Source organism: Eulemur rufifrons, chromosome 3, assembly GCF_041146395.1.
Source record: "Eulemur rufifrons isolate Redbay chromosome 3, OSU_ERuf_1, whole genome shotgun sequence".
Lineage (NCBI taxonomy): Eukaryota > Metazoa > Chordata > Mammalia > Primates > Lemuridae > Eulemur > Eulemur rufifrons.
In genome coordinates, this window is record NC_090985.1 from 24,521,119 (window position 1) to 24,527,129 (window position 6,011).

Sequence of the window (6,011 nt, forward strand, 5' to 3'; positions counted from 1 at the left end):
TGTTTCATAGTTCTCCCTGTAGAGGTCTTTCACTTCCTTAGTTAAATATATTCCTAAGTATTTTATTTTCTTTGTTGCTATTGTGAAAAGTATTGAGTCTTTGATTTGGTTCTCAGATTGACTGCTGTTGGTTGTATATGAATGTTACTGATTTGTGTACATTGATTTTGTAACCTGAGACTTTGCTGAACTTATTTATCAATTCCAGTAGTGTATTGGCAGAAACTTTGGGGTTTTCTACATATAAGATCATATCAACAGCAAAGACTCATAGTTTGACCTCTTCTGCTCCCATTTGGATGCCCTTGATTTCCTTCTCTTGTCTGATTGCTCTGGCTAGGACTTCCAGCACTATGGTGAATAGAAGTGGTGATAAAAGGCAACCTTTTCTGGCTCCAGTTCTAAGCGGGAATGCTTTCAATTTTTCCCCGTTCAGTATGATGTTGGCTAAGGATTTGTTGTATATGGCTTTCATCATTTTGAAGTAAGTCCTGTCTATGCCTATCTTGTTAAGCATCCTTTTTGCCCTTTCTTTCTGGCGGCGGCCATCATGTAAGCCAAGATGGGTGCATACAAGTATATCCAGGAGGTATGGAGGAAGAAGCAGTCCGATGTAATGCGCTTTCTTCTGAGGGTCCACTGCTGGCAATATGCCAGCTCTCTGCGCTCCACAGGGCTCCCTGCCCCACCCGACCGGATAAAGCACACAGACTGGGATACAAGGCCAAGCAAGATTATGTCATATATAGGATTCATGTGCGCCGTGGTGGCCACAAACACCCAGTTCCTAAGTGGGCAACCTATGGCAAGCCTGTCCATCATGGTGTTAACCAGCTAAAGTTTGCTCGAAGCCTTCAGTCTGTTGCAGAGGAGCGAGCTGGATGCCACTGTGGGGCTCTAAGAGTCCTGAATTCTTACTGGGTTGGTGAAGATTCCACGTACAAATTTTTTGAGGTTATCCTCATTGATCCATTCCATAAAGCTATCAGAAGAAATCCTGACATCCAGTGAATCACCAAACCAGTCCACAAGCACAGGGAGATGCGTGGGCTGACATCTGCAAGCCGCAAGAGCCGTGGCCTTGGAAAGGGCCATAAGTTCCACCATACTATTGGTGGTTCTCGCCTTGCAGCTTGGAGAAGGCACAATACTCTCCAGCTCCACCATTACCGCTAATATAATGTTTGTAAAATTCATACCTAATAAACAATTTAGGATGGTCATGTCTGCTTAAAGGTGTTATTTGTCTTTTAAACTAGTCTGCGGATTGTTTCATGAATGTTTTGTCAAATTATGAAGTTAAAAGTGCAATAATGTTTGAAGACTATAAGTGATGGTGTATCTTGTTTCTAATAAGGTAAACTTTTTTTGTCTTTGCTTTATCTTATTCGGGAGTTGTATGTCAGTGTTTAAAACATGCTGTGCGGTATAACAGGTGTAAAATAAATTCTTTAAAAGAGGGGAAAAAAAGCATCCTTATCATAAGAGGGTGCTGAATTTTGTTGAATGCTTATTCTGCGTCTATTGGGAGGATCATGTGGTCTTTGTTTTTACTTCTGTTTATATGGTGAATTACATTTATAGATTTGCATATGTTGAACCATCCCTGCATCTCTGGGACGAAGCCTACTTGGTTGTGATGGATTATTTTTTTTGATGAGCAGCTGAATTCGATTTGCTAGGATTTTATTGAGAATTTTTGCATTTATATGCGTAAGCAATACTGTTCAGTAGATTTCTTTTTTTGTTGAGTCCTTTCCTGGCTTTGGTATCAGGGTGATGTTGGCTTCATAAAACATGTTGGGGAGAATTCCTTCCTTTACAATGTTGTGGAATAATTTCTGCAGGATAGGCACCAGTTCTTCTTTGTAGGTCTGGTAAAATTCAGGTGTGAAACCATCTGGTCTGGGACTTTTCTTAGGAAGGTTTTTTATTTCTCTTTCAATTTTGGTACTTGATATTGGTCTGTTCAGGAATTCTGTTTCTTCCTGATTTAGCCTAGGGAGGCTGTGTATTTCTAAGAATTTGTCCATTTCCTCTACGTTTTCAAGTTTATGTGCATAGAAATTTTTATAGTATTCAGAGATGATATTTTGTATTTCCATGCTATCAGTTGTAATTTCTCCATTTTCATTTCTGATTGAGCTTATTAGAGTCCTTATTTTCTGCTTCTGGTTAATCTAGTGAGAGATGTGTCAGTTTTGTTTATCTTTTCAAAGAACCAACTTTTTGTTTCATTAATCTTCTGTATATTTCTTTTGTTATCGATTTCATTTAGTTCTGTTCTGATCTTGGTTATTTCTTTTCTTCTGCTGGGTTTGGGGTTGGTTTCCTTTTCCTTTTCCAGTTCTTTGTGTTGATTCATTAGATTGTTGGTTTGTGGCCTTTCTGTCTTTTGGATGTAGGCATTTATGGCTATGAATTTTCCTCACAGGACTGCTTTAGCTGTGTCCCAGAGATTTTGATAGCTTGTATCCCTTTTATCATTTAGTTCAAAGACTGTTTTGATTTCTTTCTTAATTTCTTCCTTGACCTTAATATCATTCAGCAGTAGGTTCTTTAGTTTCCATGACTTTGTGTAGAGACGAGTGTTTCTGTTGGAGTTGATTTCTAATTTTATTCCACTGTGATCTGAGAAGATGCATGGTATAATTTCTATTTTTTAAAATTTGTTGAGACATGTTTTGTGGCCTAGGAAATGGTCAGTCTTAGAGAATGTCCCATGAGCTGATGAGAAGAATGTATATTCAGTGGTTTTTGGGTAGAATGTTCTGTAAATGTCTGTTAGGCCCATTTGTTCTAGAGTTCTATTTAAGTCCATTGTTCCTTTGTTTATTTTCTGTTTGGAAGATCTGTTCTGTTCTATCAAAGGGCTTTTGAAGTCCCTGGCTATTACAGTGCTGCTGTTTATCATTTTGTTTAGATCAAGTAGGATTTGCTTTATGAATCTGGGCACATCTGTGTTGGGTGCATAAATATTTAGAATTGTTATGTCTTCTTATTGAATTTTTCCCTTTACCATTATATAATGACCATCTTTGTCTTTCATTACTTTTGTTGATTTAAAGACTAAGTTATCTGGCCAGGCGTGGTGGCTCACGCCTGTAATCCTAGCACTCTGGGAGGCCGAGGTGGGCGGATCGTTTGAGCTCAGGAGTTCGAGACCAGCCTGAGCAAGAGCGAGACCCCATCTCTACTAAAAATAGAAAGAAATTATATGGACAGCTAAAAATATATATAGAAAAAATTAGCCGGGCATGGTGGTACATGCCTGTAGTCCCAGCTACTCGGGAGGCTGAGACAGGAGGATCCCTTGAGCTTAGGAGTTTGAGGTTGCTGTGAGCTAGGCTGACGCCACGGCACTCACTCTAGCCTGAGCAACAGAGTGAGACTCTGTCTCAAAAAAAAAAAAAAAAAAAAAGGACTAAGTTATCTGATAGGAGAACTGCTACACCAACTTTCTTTTGGTTTTCATTTGTGTGGAATATTTTTTTCCATCCCTTCACCTTGAGTCTGGATGCGTCCTTGTGGGTTAGATGTGTTTCCTGGAGGATACTTGGCTTGTGTATATTTATCCATTCAGCCAGTCTATGTCTCTTCAGTGGGCAGTTCACGCCATTCACATTTATTGAAAGAATTGATAAGTGGGGTAGATTTCTGTTGATCCTGTTGAGTAAAACTTTGTTACTTTGTTTTATCTCTTGAGCCATTATGGTGTCTGACCTTTGACCTTTAGCTTTTGGATGATTTTACACTGGTGACTAGCCTGAGCAAGAATGAGACCTCGTCTCTACTAAAAATAGGAAAATTAGCTGGGTGTTGTGGTGTGTGCCTATAGTCCCAGCTACTTGGGAGGCTGAGGCAGGAGGGTCGCTTGAGCCCAGGAGTTTGAGGTTGCTGTGAGGTAGGCTGATGCCACGGCACTCTACTCAGGGCAACAGAGTGAGACTCTGTCGAAAGAAAGAAAGAAAGAAAGAAAGAAAAGGAAAGAAAGAAAGAAGAAAGAAAGAAAGAAAGAGAAAAGAAAAGAAAAGAAAAGGAAAGAAAAGAAACGAAACGAAACGAAACGAAACCTATGGTAAATCTTACCTTTATTTCTCTGTATGTAATATGTTTCCCTCCTCCCTGGCTGCTTTTAATTGACAAAAATTGTATATATTTATGGTGTACAAAATGAGGATTTGATGTATATACATTGTAGAATGGCTAAATCAAGCTAATTAACATATGTTTTACCTCAAATATTGATTTTTGTGATTAATTTTACTTTTTTAAAAATTGACAAAATTGTGTATTATTCATGGTATAGCTGCTTTTAAGATTTTCTGTTTATCACTGGTTTTCAGCAGTTTGGTTATAATACACCTTGATGTGGTTTTCTTTGTGTTTATCATGTTTGGGGTTCATTGAATTTCTTGATCTGTGCAATTACAGTTTTGATCACAAAAGGGATTTTTTATTTTTATTTTTGCAAGTACAGTCATGCACCACATAATGATGTTTCAGTCATTGATGGACTGCACATATGATGACAGCCCCATAAGATTATAAAGGAGCTGAAAAAATTTCTATTGCCTAGTGATATTGTAGCCATCATAATGTCAGAGTACAATTACTTTATTTTTTAATAAATTTAGTATAGCCTAAGTGTACAGTGTTTATAAAGTCTGCAGTAGTGTACACTAATGTCCTAGGCCTCTATGTTCAATCACCACTCACTCACTGACTCACCCAGAGCAACTTGCCGGACTACAAGGGCCATTCATGGTAAGTGCCCTGTACAGGTGTGCCAATTTTTATCTTTTATACCGTATTTTCACTGTACCTTTTCTATGTTTAGATACACAAATACTTACCATTGTGTTACAGTTGCCTACAGTATTCAGTACAGTAACATGCTGTATAGGTTTGTAGCCTATGAGTAACAGTGTAGGTGTGTAGTAAGCTATACTATCTAGGTTTGTGAAGTACACTCTGATGTTCGCATGACAAAATTGCCTAACAACACATTTCTTAGAACATATCCCTGTTGTTTAGCAATGCACGATTATATTTTTTTATGTCCTGCCTGCTATTTCCTTATGGGACTCTACACACATGATAGGTCACTTTAATATTATCCCACTGGTGCTCTGTTCATTTTCTTTTCTTTTTTTTTTTTTTTTTTTTGAGACAGAGTCTCGCTCTGTTGCCTGGGCTAGAGTGAGTGCCATGGCGTCAGCTTAGCTCACAGCAACCTCAAACTCCTGGGCTTAAGCGATCCTACTGCCTCAGCCTCCCGAGTAGCTAGGACTACAGGCACGCGCCACCATGCCCGGCTAATTTTTTTTCCTATATATAGTTTTTAGTTGGCCAGATAATTTCTTTCTATTTTCAGTAGAGACGGGGGTCTCGCTCCTCCTCAGGCTGGTCTCGAACTCCTGACCTCGAGCGATCCACCCGCCTCGGCCTCCCAGAGTGCTAGGATTACAGGCGTGAGCCACCGCGCCCGGCCTCTGTTCATTTTCTTTTCAGCTTTTGTCTCTGGGTGCTCCATTTTAGATAATTTCTATTGTTATATCTTCAAGTTCATTGATCTTTTCTTCTGGAACATCTAATCTGCTGTTAATCTCATCCAGTGAATTTTTCATTTTAGATACTATATTTTTCATTACAAGAAGCCCCATTTGGCTATTTTTATATCTTTCTCTCATTTTGGCCATGCTTTCCTTTAAACGCTTGGACTTAGTTTAATGTCTTTATCTGCCAATTCCATCATCTTTGTCATTTTGGGGTCAGTCTGTTTCTATTGACTGATACTTCTTGTTATAGTACACATTTTCTACTTCTTAGCTTATCTGGTAATTTTTTATTGGATACTTGACATGAGTTTTACATTATTGAGTGTCTGTATTTTGTTAAGAGTGTTGAGCTTTGTTCTGGCAGGCATTTAAAGTACTTGCATTTGAGTTTGACCCATTTGAGTCTTGTCTTTAAGCTTCGTAGGGGCACCTCTAGAGTAATCTTTATTT

At 38.6% G+C, this 6,011-nt stretch overlaps 1 pseudogene; it reads left to right on the plus strand.

Annotated features, from left to right (window-relative positions):
- The first annotated feature begins 562 nt into the window (after window positions 1–562).
- Window positions 563–1,176, plus strand: LOC138381564 (large ribosomal subunit protein eL15-like; annotated as a pseudogene).
- The last annotated feature ends 4,835 nt before the right edge of the window (window positions 1,177–6,011 follow it).